Source organism: Photinus pyralis, unplaced genomic scaffold, assembly GCF_008802855.1.
Source record: "Photinus pyralis isolate 1611_PpyrPB1 unplaced genomic scaffold, Ppyr1.3 Ppyr1.4_LG3b, whole genome shotgun sequence".
Taxonomy (NCBI): Eukaryota; Metazoa; Arthropoda; class Insecta; order Coleoptera; family Lampyridae; genus Photinus; species Photinus pyralis.
The window spans coordinates 7,736,710-7,751,207 of record NW_022170510.1 but is presented as its reverse complement, the minus strand read 5'-3'; positions in this window follow the sequence as shown (position 1 = coordinate 7,751,207).

The window sequence follows — 14,498 nt, the reverse complement described above, 5'->3', positions numbered from 1 at the left end:
AGTATTGCTAACTTAACTTGAGGTGGCGGCAGACACTTTTTCTACCTAGTAATCCATTGCTTTGTATATCTTAGTCTGCTGAAACATGAAAATGTTATTTCCAAACGAGTGGGTTTAGAATTTCGGTAATTTAAAAGTCGAACCGCCCACCAAAGCAATTTCCTTGTGCAAATACGATTCGACGTGTTTTAAAGGAAAGTCATTTTCACCTGTAGATATGTGCTAACTACTTCACAACGGAAAACTTCCCCCAAAAGTCATACAAAAGCGACAAATTAAATCAATACCAACGAACAATCCTTCATCCTTGAACGGAACTCGTAGAAAATTTTCGTAGCAGTATCCTCTTTCCGAAATAACAATCTAGAAAAAGCATCCTGATAACATGCAAACAATTCGAAATTTGACGCATTCGTTTTTATGTTGGGTTTATTAGTTATTACGGTGTTATTGTGGCGCCATGCATACATTATAAGTAATCGAATTTAAAGTAGAAATGCAAATTCGAAAAGATTTGTTTTTAAAGTGGGAGTGGAAGACTTCTTAACGAAATCTAAGGAAACCGGGCAAAGCAGACTTTATGCCCTACGTTCACTTTTCAAAATCCCAAAATCCCCATCCCAAAATACACGGATATACATAGGGTACACTTTGTATATCAATGACTTTTAGGTTGGCACGAGTGCGTAATGAATTAAAATGGACCCGATGGGACGATTTTTACATATGAAAACACAAAAGCGAAAAATAAAATCTTAACTGGAAAATCCCAGTCACAAGGCTGAAATTTTCTAAATTATTTATTTAAGCATATTTACGTGACTGGAAGTTGCTATACCTTTTCATTATAAAGTTATTTTCATAGGTTTCCTTACTTGGTTAACACGTTTCTTTTTAGGTTATGCCATATGTTTTAATTACCTTTCTTTCTTTTACCTATATCGCAGTCCGAAACCCATTTATTAATGGAGTGCGTAAGTTTGAATTAAGTGAATATTAGTCTGATATTGGTATTGTGGTTTTTTAATGTATTTTTTGGTGTACGTTATAGAGTGTGCGTTTTGTCTATTCCCCGTCGAAATAGAGGCCAATACATAACCATTTTGTACAAATTCAAATGTGGTATCAAAACATTATGAGCTAACTTATAACCATTATCCTACTGCGGAAGGGCAGGTAGATATTACGACCTTATAAAGTATACTTTTTCTTTCGTTACTTAATGGAGAGTGTTTGATACTTACCACTATATTAATCATACAATTTAAGACAATTCACAAATAGGAAAAAATCTGACATGAAAACTCTATCTGGGGCGCGCTTTGAGTTCGATTAAACACACAGTTTAAATGACCAAAACAAAAATTTATTCTGCCAAACATTAAAAACAAAACTAAACACTCAAAGAAAGAAAATCTTATTGAGCCTGTTTTGTTACTCATAGCCTGGGTGGGGGGGGGGTCATTTTCTACCCCAATGCAATACCTCCCCTACTAACCTGACAGTAAAAAACGAAAAATTACGTATCTACACAAAAAGAAAACAAATACTGAGATAAAAATTCAAGCGAAACGATCACACTTTATAAAGAACTTATCAGGCTTACTTTAAATAATTCAAACTTTCACATACAGGGTGGTCCAACCTTATCGAAAGCACCGAAACCAAAGTAAGGTCTGGATGAGGTAGTTTACAAAACAATATTCAACAGAATGTAGGCTTTGCATTCTTTGAGGTACATCTTGTACGGTATGAATGCGTTAGTTTATTGCTTTATCGTTATTAAATTAAAAACATAATTTCCAGGTAAACCGAGTTCTAAATGGTGTATCAAAAAAATTAGTTAAGTCACTGGTAAAAGCCTTAAATGTTGTTTTTTTTGTAACGTGTCAGGACACTTTTAATGAAGTGGGACAGTGGCGCCTTCAAAATGTTTTTCATAATGGTGTCGTCACTATGGTTAATGAAGTTGAAACAATTACGCTCTAATATGTTCCTCAAAGGAAAGCGGTACTGAAATTCCAAATCTATTGTTGAGTAGCACAATTTTGAACCCTTAAATGAACAACTGTTTTAATCGAAAGCAAAAAATGTTTTTGTTCTTCAGAATTCATTATAGCTAATTTTCACATAGGTATGAAATTTCGTACAACATAAAGACGAAGATTTAATTATAGTCTGTCCCAGAATTATGTAGAGTAATAAATCAGGCGGTTGTAGTTTATGATTATTACTTACTAGTAGGCTAAATTTCTATTTTGTTAATGTTACGGACATTTACACATATACCGCCTCATAGCGAACGTGAACACAAGTATGTCTCGAATAATCGAATATTCAGTCTCTATTCGGTACCGAACACACGCTGAATACATCCTTTCACACTTGTCGGAAGCGGTCGAAAACGAATTGGATACGTACCGAATTGAATCGAACCGTATAAGTACAGGGTGGAGCGCGGGAGACAGATGGAATTGGTAGAGGCGCCGTGCGTGGCGAATGCGCAACAGGGGTCTGGGAGGGGGTTTATCTGAAAGAGGGGAATGGGAAGTTTATGTTTTGTAGCTAATCAGTCGCAACAATGTTTTGGTCAGTGGAACATCGTACGTTTTGTGTCAAAGCCTATTTTGAGAATGGCCACTCGATCGTACGCGTGCAACGTGCCTTCCGTTTGAGGTTTAATATGGGTGTGGGTAAAACCCGGACCCGGACCCGGACCCGGACCCGGACCCGGACTTGGTGGGTAAAACCCGGACCCGGACCCGGACCCGGACTTGTGTGGGTAAAACCCGGACCCGGACCCGGACCCGGAACCGGACTCGGACTTAGTGGATTCTTTCTTTTATATTTTCGTGCATCGTAACATTAAAGCCGTTATGAGGGGCTTGGTAGGGTTCCAAGCATTACCTTTTTCGGTTGGATTGAACCCTTTCTGTGCGTCAAATGCGTTTGGCTCATATTTTCAAAATGCACAAAGAAAATAGAAATTTGTTTCTTTTGTCAATATTCCTTGTTGTAGTCGCTGTATTAAGTTTTATTTTAGGCGAACGTTAAAGCGGAAGCGGAGCTTATTTTCGCTCGTTCTTACACGATGTTTGTACGCGCTTTAACTTTAGAAGGAATTATTACAGTACGAGGTTGAAATCGTCATAGTATGTTCCAGATCATAAAATAACATCCATATCCCTCCACAAATACAAAAAATATGAACAAAATTGCGCCAGGCATGCGGGTTGGCACATCTTGGTAGCCGTGTGACATAGTAAACATTTAAATAGGGGAATTTGTACCTAGATTACGGCGCAACAATAATCTTCAATTAAAGAGTTTGTTTTGGAAACCTTCTAGCTTTCCGGAAAACTATAAAAAATAAAAAATAAAGGAAACGGTCAAAAAATGCATGCACATACCCAACTTCCTTTAAACTATTAAAGCGATTTTTCTAAAAATTGTAATGTGGATCCTTCAAATCTAATCTGCCCATGCGCACACCCAACTTTCTTATTTGTAAAGGAATTTCTCTGAAGCGGCAAATAAATAATTTTAATCACAGATGCTTCTAGCAAAGCAAGCATATCTCATATTGTAAATAATCAGATGTGCGCATGCGCATGCTGCGCAATGTCAATTTCCTTATAATATGTAGAGAAATTTTTTTGAATTTTTAACCAATGGTTCTTCTACTGCAGGGAACATATCGCACATTTTAAACATCAGGCGTGAGCTTGCGCACGCTGCGCAATGCTAAGTTTCTTATTTATAAGAAAACATATTTTCCTCTACCTACACATAAATAGTCCGTTATATGAATTTTCGGCAAGTTCTGATCGTTTATGGAAAATGGACTAAAGTAACTCCCCTTAAGGCGAAAACCGCTTTTTCATTTTTGTTTTCGTTAAATTAGGCTTATCTTTTTCTCGTATAAGTAATACACAAAAAATCACCGACAGTTCTTGGTGGTATTGACCATTTTGTTGCAATAAGTCGAAAATGTGACATGTCATGGAAGGTTTACGACGATTTATCGAGTAAGATCAAAAAATTTCCCCCGCAGTAAATATATTTTTATTCATACATAGTTCCTAGGTACCGAGCACCTAACCCTATTTAATCTAATTAATTTATAGTAGCTTTACATTTTATTCATACAAGGTGATCCACGTAGTCCGTTCGTTAGAAGTTTTTAAACTTGTAGTTGAAATAGAAACTTGAAATTTGGTTTACAGCCATAACCGACCATTGCGAATTGAAATATAAAATAATTTCAAGATGGTGCTCCTTCCATAAATACCCCGCAAGTAGTGCCATCTTGGTGTTTTTTAATACAAACGTAACATTTTCTATTTTCTTCCTATGCGTTAGTTTATTCTGCATTCAACGCAATTAAAATTTAAGTACCTACCTATCTGTCATAGGTTTTGGCAAATGTCAAATGTAAATCAAATTTCAATTTCTATTCATTTGCAGGTTTAAAAACTTTTAACGAACAAGCTGCGTGAATGTCGCTGTATATTAATTCGATATTTTATTGGAAGTTACTGAGATCGACTGTATCATGTCCAATAAACCAATACCTACTCGGTTTACGGGAACGTCTGTAATGTTCAAAAAAATTGTCGGTGATTTGTAGTGTTTTACTACGAGAAAAAGATAAGCCTAATTTAACGAAAACAAAAATGAAAAAGCGGTTTTCGCCTTAAGGGGAGTTACTTGAGTCCATTTTCCATGAACGATCAGATCTTGCCGAAAATTCATATAACGGACTATTTATGTGTAGGTAGAGGAAAATATGTTTTCTTATAAATAAGAAACTTAGCATTGCGCAGCGTGCGCAAGCTCACGCCTGATGTTTAAAATGTGCGATATGTTCCCTGCAGTAGAAGAACCATTGGTTAAAAATTCAAAAAAATTTCTCTACATATTATAAGGAAATTGACATTGCGCAGCATGCGCATGCGCACATCTGATTATTTACAATATGAGATATGCTTGCTTTGCTAGAAGCATCTGTGATTAAAATTATTTATTTGCCGCTTCAGAGAAATTCCTTTACAAATAAGAAAGTTGGGTGTGCGCATGGGCAGATTAGATTTGAAGGATCCACATTACAATTTTTAGAAAAATCGCTTTAATAGTTTAAAGGAAGTTGGGTATGTGCATGCATTTTTTGACCGTTTCCTTTATTTTTTATTTTTTATAGTTTTCCGGAAAGCTAGAAGGTTTCCAAAACAAACTCTTTAATAGAAGATTATTGTTGCGCCGTAATCTTGGTACAAATTCCCCTATTTAAATGTTTACTATGTCACACGGCTACCAAGATGTGCCAACCCGCATGCCTGGCGCAATTTTGTTCATATTTCTTGTATTTGTGGAGGGATATGGATGGTTAACAATCCTAAGCTTTATTTTATGATCTGGAACATACTATGACGATTTCAATCTCGTACTGTAATAATTCCTTCTAAAGTTAAAGCGCGTACAAACATCGTGTACGAACGAGCGAAAATAAGCTCCGCTTCCGCTTTAACGTTCGCCTAAAATAAAACTTAATACAGCGACTACAACAAGGAATATTGACAAAAGAAACAAATTTCTACTTTCTTTGTGCATTTCGAAAATATGAGCCAAACGCATTTGACGCACAGAAAGGGTTCAATCCAACCGAAAAAGGTAATGCTTGGAACCCTACCAAGCCCCTTATAACGGATTTAATGTTACGATGCACGAAAATATAAAAGAAAGAATCCACTAAGTCCGAGTCCGGGTCCGGGTCCGGGTTTTACCTACCAAGTCCGGCTCCGGGTCCGGGTCCGAGTTTTACCCACCAAGTCCGGGTCCGGGTCCGGGTCCGGGTCCGGGTTTTACCCACACCCGTACTACCTCTGCTTCCACATTTCCTGGAAGCTGAGTCCACAAAGTTTCACAACTGGCCGACGGCGGTAGATTCCACTAGTGGCTAGAACTCACGTTCACCACCCTGAATTTCCCATCTTCTACAGGGAACACTTTCACTACCCTTCCAAAAGGCCATTTGTTACGTCGATCACGCCAAAAATTAGGACCCAAAATGATTCAGATATCTACAACTCTAAATAATCACATCGGAAGTATCCATGTTATGTTACTACTCAAAATGGGGTGGACATCTATGAAAATGGGAAGAAAATTAAAAACTTATAGCCAGAAGATGACGGCCACGTCGAAACCACTAAAAAAAATAAGAAGTGTGGGGGAGGGGGGCGGTTTAGAGTTTTCTTCCTATTTTCATCTAAATAATAACCCATTTGGTGTCCAATCTAGGGAGATACGCCTTCGTCCATCTATTCCAAAAATACATAGCAAGGAGTTGAGCTGGACGCCACTGAGCTCTTATCATGTACAAATTTTCCTGAATCTTTATTCGATGAATCAATTTCAATTAACAAGTTGCATTCCAAATCGTTCAATACATGCGTAAGAGGACGGTTGTTAACGGAGTTCTCCATTTCTGTCATTACGGTTTTCAGTACCTCTTTCCTTGGAGCCACTTCATGGAAAACAGTCCAAACTGCTTTTATCACTGTTCCAACAAGTTGTTCGCAGCTTCCACCCTTGTGGGGACTATCTGGAGGAATGACCATTCAGTCTCCTCCATAGTTACAGTACGCGAGATTCTGTTCTTATCTAACTCAAAAAGAGTTTTTTTTAGTTCCTCCGAAGCACCCATGAAGTTTGTCTCGTTATCACTCCTTATCATTCCCAGATTCTTGAGCAACATTGTCTCGCCATGAACCGTCTCAACGGTAGCAATCTCCAAATGAACAGCTCGAAGGGCAAGGCATGTAAACAAGACTCCATAGCGTTTCTACCTTCGCCTTACAACATTTACATACAATGGGTCAAAATAATCGACTACTGTGAAAGTGAATGGGCGATTAAATTCATTCACACTCCACCGAAACGAGGTCCATCGGCTGATCAGTGATCACCCAGATCCATCCATTCACCATTCTCATACGATTCATGCCGTCAGCTAATAACTGAATAGAGTAGATGTATCGTCAGCGACTCATTTCGTTTCATATAAAAACGCTAAATTTATAGCAAAGTGGAAAACCTGAGCAAAATCAATATGTAACGATTCCTATAGATAAGACGCACTGACATTTCTGACTGAATCTACACAGCATTGGAACATCACCTGATTGAAAACAGCAAATATCGCTTTTCTGATCTAAACATTTATCAAATCATACGCAAATGTAGTTATATAATGCATAGGAGCAACACGAACTTAGATCCGGAGGGCTATTTGTAAATCTTGAGGCGCAACACAGTCAATATAAACTTACTAGTAGAGAGATACAGTGGCGCTTACAGTAAAAAATGCGCACTTACACGTAACCATAAACTTTCCAAAAGAGGACATTTACGCATTCCGCAAACTTGCACAAATATTAGGTTAACCTACCCGCGTTTACACGCGCTACGTGTTAAAATAATCTTCAAACCATTGTAAAATCCCACAAGCAAGCGGAATAGCTAAATAAACAGCGTCACGAACGTTAGTTACCCTAAAATGAATCAGTCTAGTTGTAACCTAAATGTCATTTAACAAAGTCGTCAATGTGGTAGTAGAGGTGCTCCGCCGGCACCCTTAATTAAGAATGATGGTGGCACTTTGTAATTTGTGAGCTATTCTAAAACCACTTTAGTTAAAGATGTTATTAAGTTGTTAATACCTCTTGAAGTTAAAGTTACATCTGTAAATCTTCCAAGCGTGGAAATGGGATAAATTCCGCCCGATTGGAAACGCGATAATTTCCCCGCAATTCCTAATTTTATTTTTAAATAAAGTTTCCCACTTGCCATAGGTACGTTCGCGCAACGAGAACAAATATTTATTTTCTTCGTATTTCTTTGCGACTTCTTCAATTTCCTTCTTTTACCTATTTTATGATGTAGTATCTCTGACTCGTGTTAGTGGATGTACTGTTGATAAATGGTCCTAGTGGTTATATTTCTTATTTTGGATTCCTTTTATACCTTCCATTTATAATCGTGCCTCGTCTAACGAAATTGTATGCGTTGAGTGTAATTTAATGGAAACCGAAGTTAAAGGGGAAGTGGAAATTCCTTACCTCTTAGGTGATCCCCTGTGAAATTTTATTATAGTTTAATGCGTATAAATTTCATGAAAAACAACTTGCTCAATACGTTTCATTATTGAGTATAAAAACCCTCTATTCCACGACCATTGTTTCATTGAAAGTATCTGAATCATTATCAATACCTGATTCTGACTCAAATTCCTCCAATGAAATAATGAAGGTTGGAATGTTTTCAAACGAAATATTTCCCATATATTTCACCCAGTTTTCCGAAATTAGTTTTTCACAATGATTACAAGAATTTTGCCACATGTCAGAAGTACAATTTGAAAGAGCTTCAAGCCATAAATATTTAACCTTGTCCTTGGATGAAAGCTGAGAATTTATACGCTTGTTGTAGTAAGTTTTACAGAACCCCCATGCCATTTCAATAGGATTATACTGGCAATGGTACGGAGGCAATCTTAGAACTCCGTGCCCATTCTCTTTCAAAAACTCGTCAGTCACGTAACGTTTGTTATTGTCTTTCCTAAAATGTTCAATTAAACTCCGAAGATAATTTTTGGTAATTTTGCCCTCAATTTTGACATTGTGTTTAATCAACCAATCCTGCATCTGATCCTTTTTCCAATTACGTGAGGGTAATTTTTCCAACTGCACCGAATGATGCGGTGCATTGTCCAAGATCACCACACATTTACCTTGAATTTTGTTCAGAGCAGAAAGTAATTGATTAACCACCCAATTTTGAAAAATCTCCCCGTTCATGGTTTTGTGATAATCCCTATCGTTACTATTTGAAGTTTGTAATAGATTACACCCTTCCAAAGATCCAAAACGAGACCCCGAATGCAAAACAGTAAGGCGCTTCCCTTCTGATTTAATTGAGGCGTTGAAAGCCAAAGTGGTACAAGTCCCAAAATTGCAGTTTTGAGATAACAGCGACCTCTATATGTTATTGGGGAAAAGTACCATGTGACAAAATTTAAAAAATCTCACTTTTAAATTAGACCTGTAGATTGCGCTAGTGAGATCTGCATAATAACGTTTATTTTTCATTTGCCTATTATATGTCAATTATACCACTTTGCCATTAAATGGAATTGCAGATATATTATTAGTGCATTTTTCTTGTAATGGTGAAATGTGTTTTGTCGACATTAAAAATGAGTTGTAGTGATACTGAAAGTGAGCCATTTCCTTCTAGTGAAAGTGAGTACGAACCAGAGGATTACTCATCATCAGAGCCATCAGATTCAGGTAAGTATGCGTGGTTACAAATTCAATGGTTGCACTTCAAGAAATCTGAGCCGTATGTAACGAGTGGTTTTATTTCGCGCCAAATTTCATTAAAAAATTTCGAATTTCTTGTCATGATAGTGCACCCTGTATATTTCATTATTTGTTCCGGTTAGAAATTTTGTGTTTGGGCATTTCGGTTCGCTCAAGACTATGGTCCGATAGATTTAATTTCGCTCAGATTTAATTTCGTCGTGGGAAGAGTGCAAAGCTGATTGACGTCATCATGAGTAATGCGAGTTTGTTTGTCGTTAGTTTATCAACGTTGGCGCCGTCTGGACCGAGAAAAGGAGCGGATGTAGCATCGAGCCGTCAACAGATAAGGCCTTTCCACGTCATCAGCAGAAAACCGTGAGATCAGTTGGGTCAGCAGTTCTTTGAGGTTAATGACGAAGTTAGAGTGGGTTAAGTCTTATTTATCTGAACCAATGGGAGAAGTTCTAGCGGGAGCCATTTTTGTTGTATGGTAATTTGGGTGTGGTTTTTTCATTTCAATTCTGAAGAAGGGGATCGTTTTTAAAAAGACTCGCGGTTAGTACTTCAAGCGGTCAACACGTACCTTGAGCGAAAGTTTTGGTACACTTGTCGGTTTGAGCCACCGGCTTATTTCGGTTGCTCCCAGTTGCGTGCTTTTTGCACCCGTTCCGAAGTGTTATTTTCTTTTCGTGTTGATTTTTTTGGCGAAGAAGACCCAGTTTCTAATCAGGTGATATTTGGGCGAACCCTTGAGCTTCATCCCAGTTTACTTTGGATGCAGTGAATCGCGTTAGGATACGTTGTGTTTTCTCGAGGATATATAATTCAAAGTGCTGCCCTAGTCCTCAAGGCGCAGAATTTCGGGATCCGCCCCAGGTGGAATTTCCTACTAGTGCCGTAAGGTCATTTGTCGAAGGAGCGCTGCGTTTCGGAGAGATATTTTCCCCAAGAAGAGCTGGTGAAATAATACTTTGAACCATCACAGTTTCCCGTCGGATAGTGATCATAAAAGTTTGTGTTCTGCCGTACCGCTAACTCAAAAATTCATCTCCCGCAGGCGGTCAAAGCTAATAAACTAATAAAATAAAAATTAAATACACTGTGCTGTGTAGAAACTTTGGCAACTAGCCGTCTCCCACTCGCCACGCGAAGGATTTCCGGGACTAAGTTTCCGTTCAAACACTAAACTTTGCTTTCGTTCCGAGGAAGGATAGGCACCGTGGATTTTTGGTTTCCGTGTGTTAAATTCAAGCCAACCCCTAGGAAGTCACAGAGACTAAGTGTCAGATCACATCCACCCTGTACCAGAGGAAAGAGCAGTTCACAAGATCGGCTGTACAAATGTTGTAAAGGTTAGTCTAATTAAATTTGTAACATTCTGTAAAATTCCACTTTTTGGTAATTGAGCTATAGTAAAAAAATTTTTGATTTGATCGTTTATTAAAGTCCTATGAACGATTACCAAAGAGTAGGATAAATGTTTGTGTTTATTTAAATAAGTCCCAGCCCACGCTGGATTAAAAAACGATTACCTGTTGTTGCAATTTTCAAACTGTAGAGGATGGCCACCCCTTGAGTAAATTAGTTTCACCTGTTAGGATTTTTTAGTTAGTAGTTGTCATTGTTAAGCTAGTGTTTTTACAAGGAGAAGAGAAGAACTGCTAGATCCCTGTAAATTGTTTGTATCGCTAATCTCATTTCAATATATTATCTATTTGGTTTCAATGTGCCTGTCTTTAACGAAGAACGAGGGGAAGGAAAGGGAGGAGTAGGAGTTGAGGCAGGAGACTGGTAGGCGGCAGGTTAAGGTTGTTACGCAGTTTCAAAAGAGTTAAAAGCCCACCGATTTAAATTAGCCGGAGCATTTATTTTTATCGATTGAGCAGCCTGAGAAGAAGACGGTTTGCCTTGCCGGGCGGAACCGATGGTAATTTTCAAGTCCAGAAGGAACCCCCGTAGCACGTACAAAATTTTTTATAAAGAAACGCTCAATGAAAACTATCCTTTCAATGCTATTAGTTTACTGCCAAACCAAAGAGGTGCTCCTAAAATGTTCAAGGCCATCGAGCTTTCGTCTCTGTATCAGGGCCCACTTGAAATTAATGATAAAAAGAAGAAAAATATGGAAGAACTTTTTCAATTTATTCCTCAGATTCATCACAATTACTTCAAGGATGTAATTGGAAATTGTGACGTTGAAGATCCTGGACCACTTGAAGAATTGGAAGAAGAAGATGGTGACAGTTAGTTTCCCCATTGTTTTGGAATATACTCGTGTTTTTATTTTTCATATAAATTATGTTTTATTTCCTCTTTTGGTAATAAATTTTTAAAAACGTTTTAAATTTTATTGTGTCTCATTGCAACGTTTTTTTAAGGTATAATAACTTTTTGTTCTTATTATTACAGAGCAAAAAATCTATTATTGTGGTATACCAAAACATATATTAAAAAGTATTGAAAGTCATAGTGGTCTAAGTCACAAAAAAGGTCAAAAAGGTAACAAAATTTTAAAAATCAAACTACCTTCCAATCTATATATTTTATTTAGACCTTCACAAATAAAATTATCACAAAAAAGCGTTTATATTTATGTTCAGGATTTTTTAATTGACGTGCAACTTTAGGTTAATTTATCTAAAAACAAAGTTTTTGGACTTAGACCATGCTGGCTCTCAAAGCCTCAATTATAGACGGATTACTTTTAATTTCTGAATCGTGTACCCATTTTCGGGCGCTGGATCCATTTTGAAAAATCCAGGTTTCGTCCAGATACACGAATGTCCTATTTTCACTAGAATTTTGGTATTGCAAGAATTTCCGCAAAAACGTAATTTGGATGCAACATGTCTTTGTTCACAGAGAATTTTACGTCCATTTACGTGTTTGTATTTATAACCCATTGATTTTAGAATGTTATATAAAATAGTTTTCCCCTTATCAAAATCAAAATTTTCCCGCGCTCCCTTAATAATCCAGCCAAAGTGTTCATTTTTCGAGTGATAATTCCAAATCAGTTGTTGCAAATCTTCCCGAAATGAAAAATTTTTATATATAACATCAGTTTTAGGTCGTTGACTAAAAGGTTGCAATTCAAAAGTATCCAGCCGGATAATTCGTTCAATGGTTTTTTCTGATACCTAGAATGGTACAATCCCCAAAATTAGACCAAAAGTTAAGTTTAATGCATCCCAAATGTCACTAAGCCGAGCTAAGGTTTCCGCTTTCCTTAGGTCTGCTTTGTAATGCCTGTTAGGCCTTTAAAATTTGCATTTTCGCATCTGAGTTTATGATTTTTGGCATATTTGCTTAATACTCCAGTATGCAGATAATTTTGGCCTGAAAAAGGTGGTGTAAAAGATTTTATTACTTTAAATGGTCCATTTGGGTCCAAATAACATGGATTTGAAGAGTGCATACTACTTTTTCCCGGCACAACTTTTGGCAGTCAAAAAACCTCAAAATGTTTGGACTTTTTTCAGTTTTTCGCTTAAAACTCGAAAACGCCATATTTTATGAATAACACTTCTTCAAAAAAAAAGAAAACAAAACCCTGTTGATTGAAAAATTGTTAAAAGCGATCAATGAACACCCATTTTTCCAACTTTTCTAAAAAACTGAGGTAACCTTTTTTTTAATGCGCTGTCTCCTAAAGGAACGATAAAATTCACTACCCCCTTCCTAAAGATTGTAGGACTTCCGAGTTCAAAAAGTACCAACAATTAAAAATTGGATCAATTTCTGAAATGTGTTGGAAATTATTGAATGAGCCGGAATGAACAAGACAAATTGCTTGAATGGCTCTCCCAACACCACCCTTTCACTGCAACTGATGCCCTCATGTCGCTAAGCAGCGGCATTTGTGACGTTTAAGCCGTAAAGGTCAGTCCGCCTTACCCCTTGTCTAATAACTGGCAAGCGAAAGTTTCATATAAATTGTAAGGTGCTGCGTCATGAAAAAAGCAACCCCGAACTTGTAAAGTCCCTAAGAACATTGTTTTGGGTGTAATGCTTGCCAAAACCACGTCTTTTGTTCAAGTTACTAATGATTTTGGACATTTTCGACTTTCTACATTATTTCAGGTTATTTCTAAATTGTAAGAAACTTGTCTTTAAAAAACACATCAAAACTTCTATTCCCAAATGACATCGTTTGTGGTTGCGTTACCAGCATATTGATTTCATTTCCAAAATTCACTAACACGCTTCAACTACAGTATGTGTAGTTAATTTTCATATCAAATTTAATGAGCGTGGTTGGAGCACCCGAAATTTAAAACATCTCTAAAACTGTCGTTTTAGATGTTACACTTACCCAAACCACGTCTTTACGCAATGGGCTAATGACTTTGAATTTTCTACAGTATTTCTAATGTGTTTTACAACGTCCCTTGGGGATCAATAAAGCACCTCCTTGGGTAGGAATTTTACAGATCAGAAAGGCATGCCCGAAACCTGAGTATAGCCGCAAGTTCAATCGTTCCATTTGTCATAGTTACTAAGACTAATACCATTAAACACTCATGCAAGAAGTAATAATAAAAGAAACAAGACAAAATTATCTGGTCTGAATATGCGAAAAATGGAAATCCACTTTTCTTCAACTCTAAAGAAGTTTGTGAATACGTTGATATATTGAATGCATTTTTGGACCAATTGAATGGCTCTAATAAGGACCCGGATTTAACATGAATACAGAGAGAAAGAATGAAATTGCTAGTCACCCTTTTCGTACAGTTTTTAGGCATGAGGTGACACATAATAATCTTGAGTTGCATGCGTTTCGATTTCAAGCAATTTCATTTTGCGAAGGTATTTGGTTCACTCGTTTCAAATTAATTCAAAACTCTGCGACAATTATTATCAAAACTAATAAAAAGGCAAGTGCGGTTTTTGTTAAGAATGAAATTATCAACAGACTTCTAAACACCTGTTTAAAATGCCGACGCCGCCGACGCAATGGATCGCACATGTGTTTCCAATTGTAGACTCGGATAGATAAGATGATTGTAATTGTCGTGTAGAAATTTTTGATTTGGAAAATGATTGATTGAAACTAACGGCAGTTATTACATGTGTGGAGGTAAATTTCCATACACAATATTTAGTCACACTTTACCTATTGTCGAAATC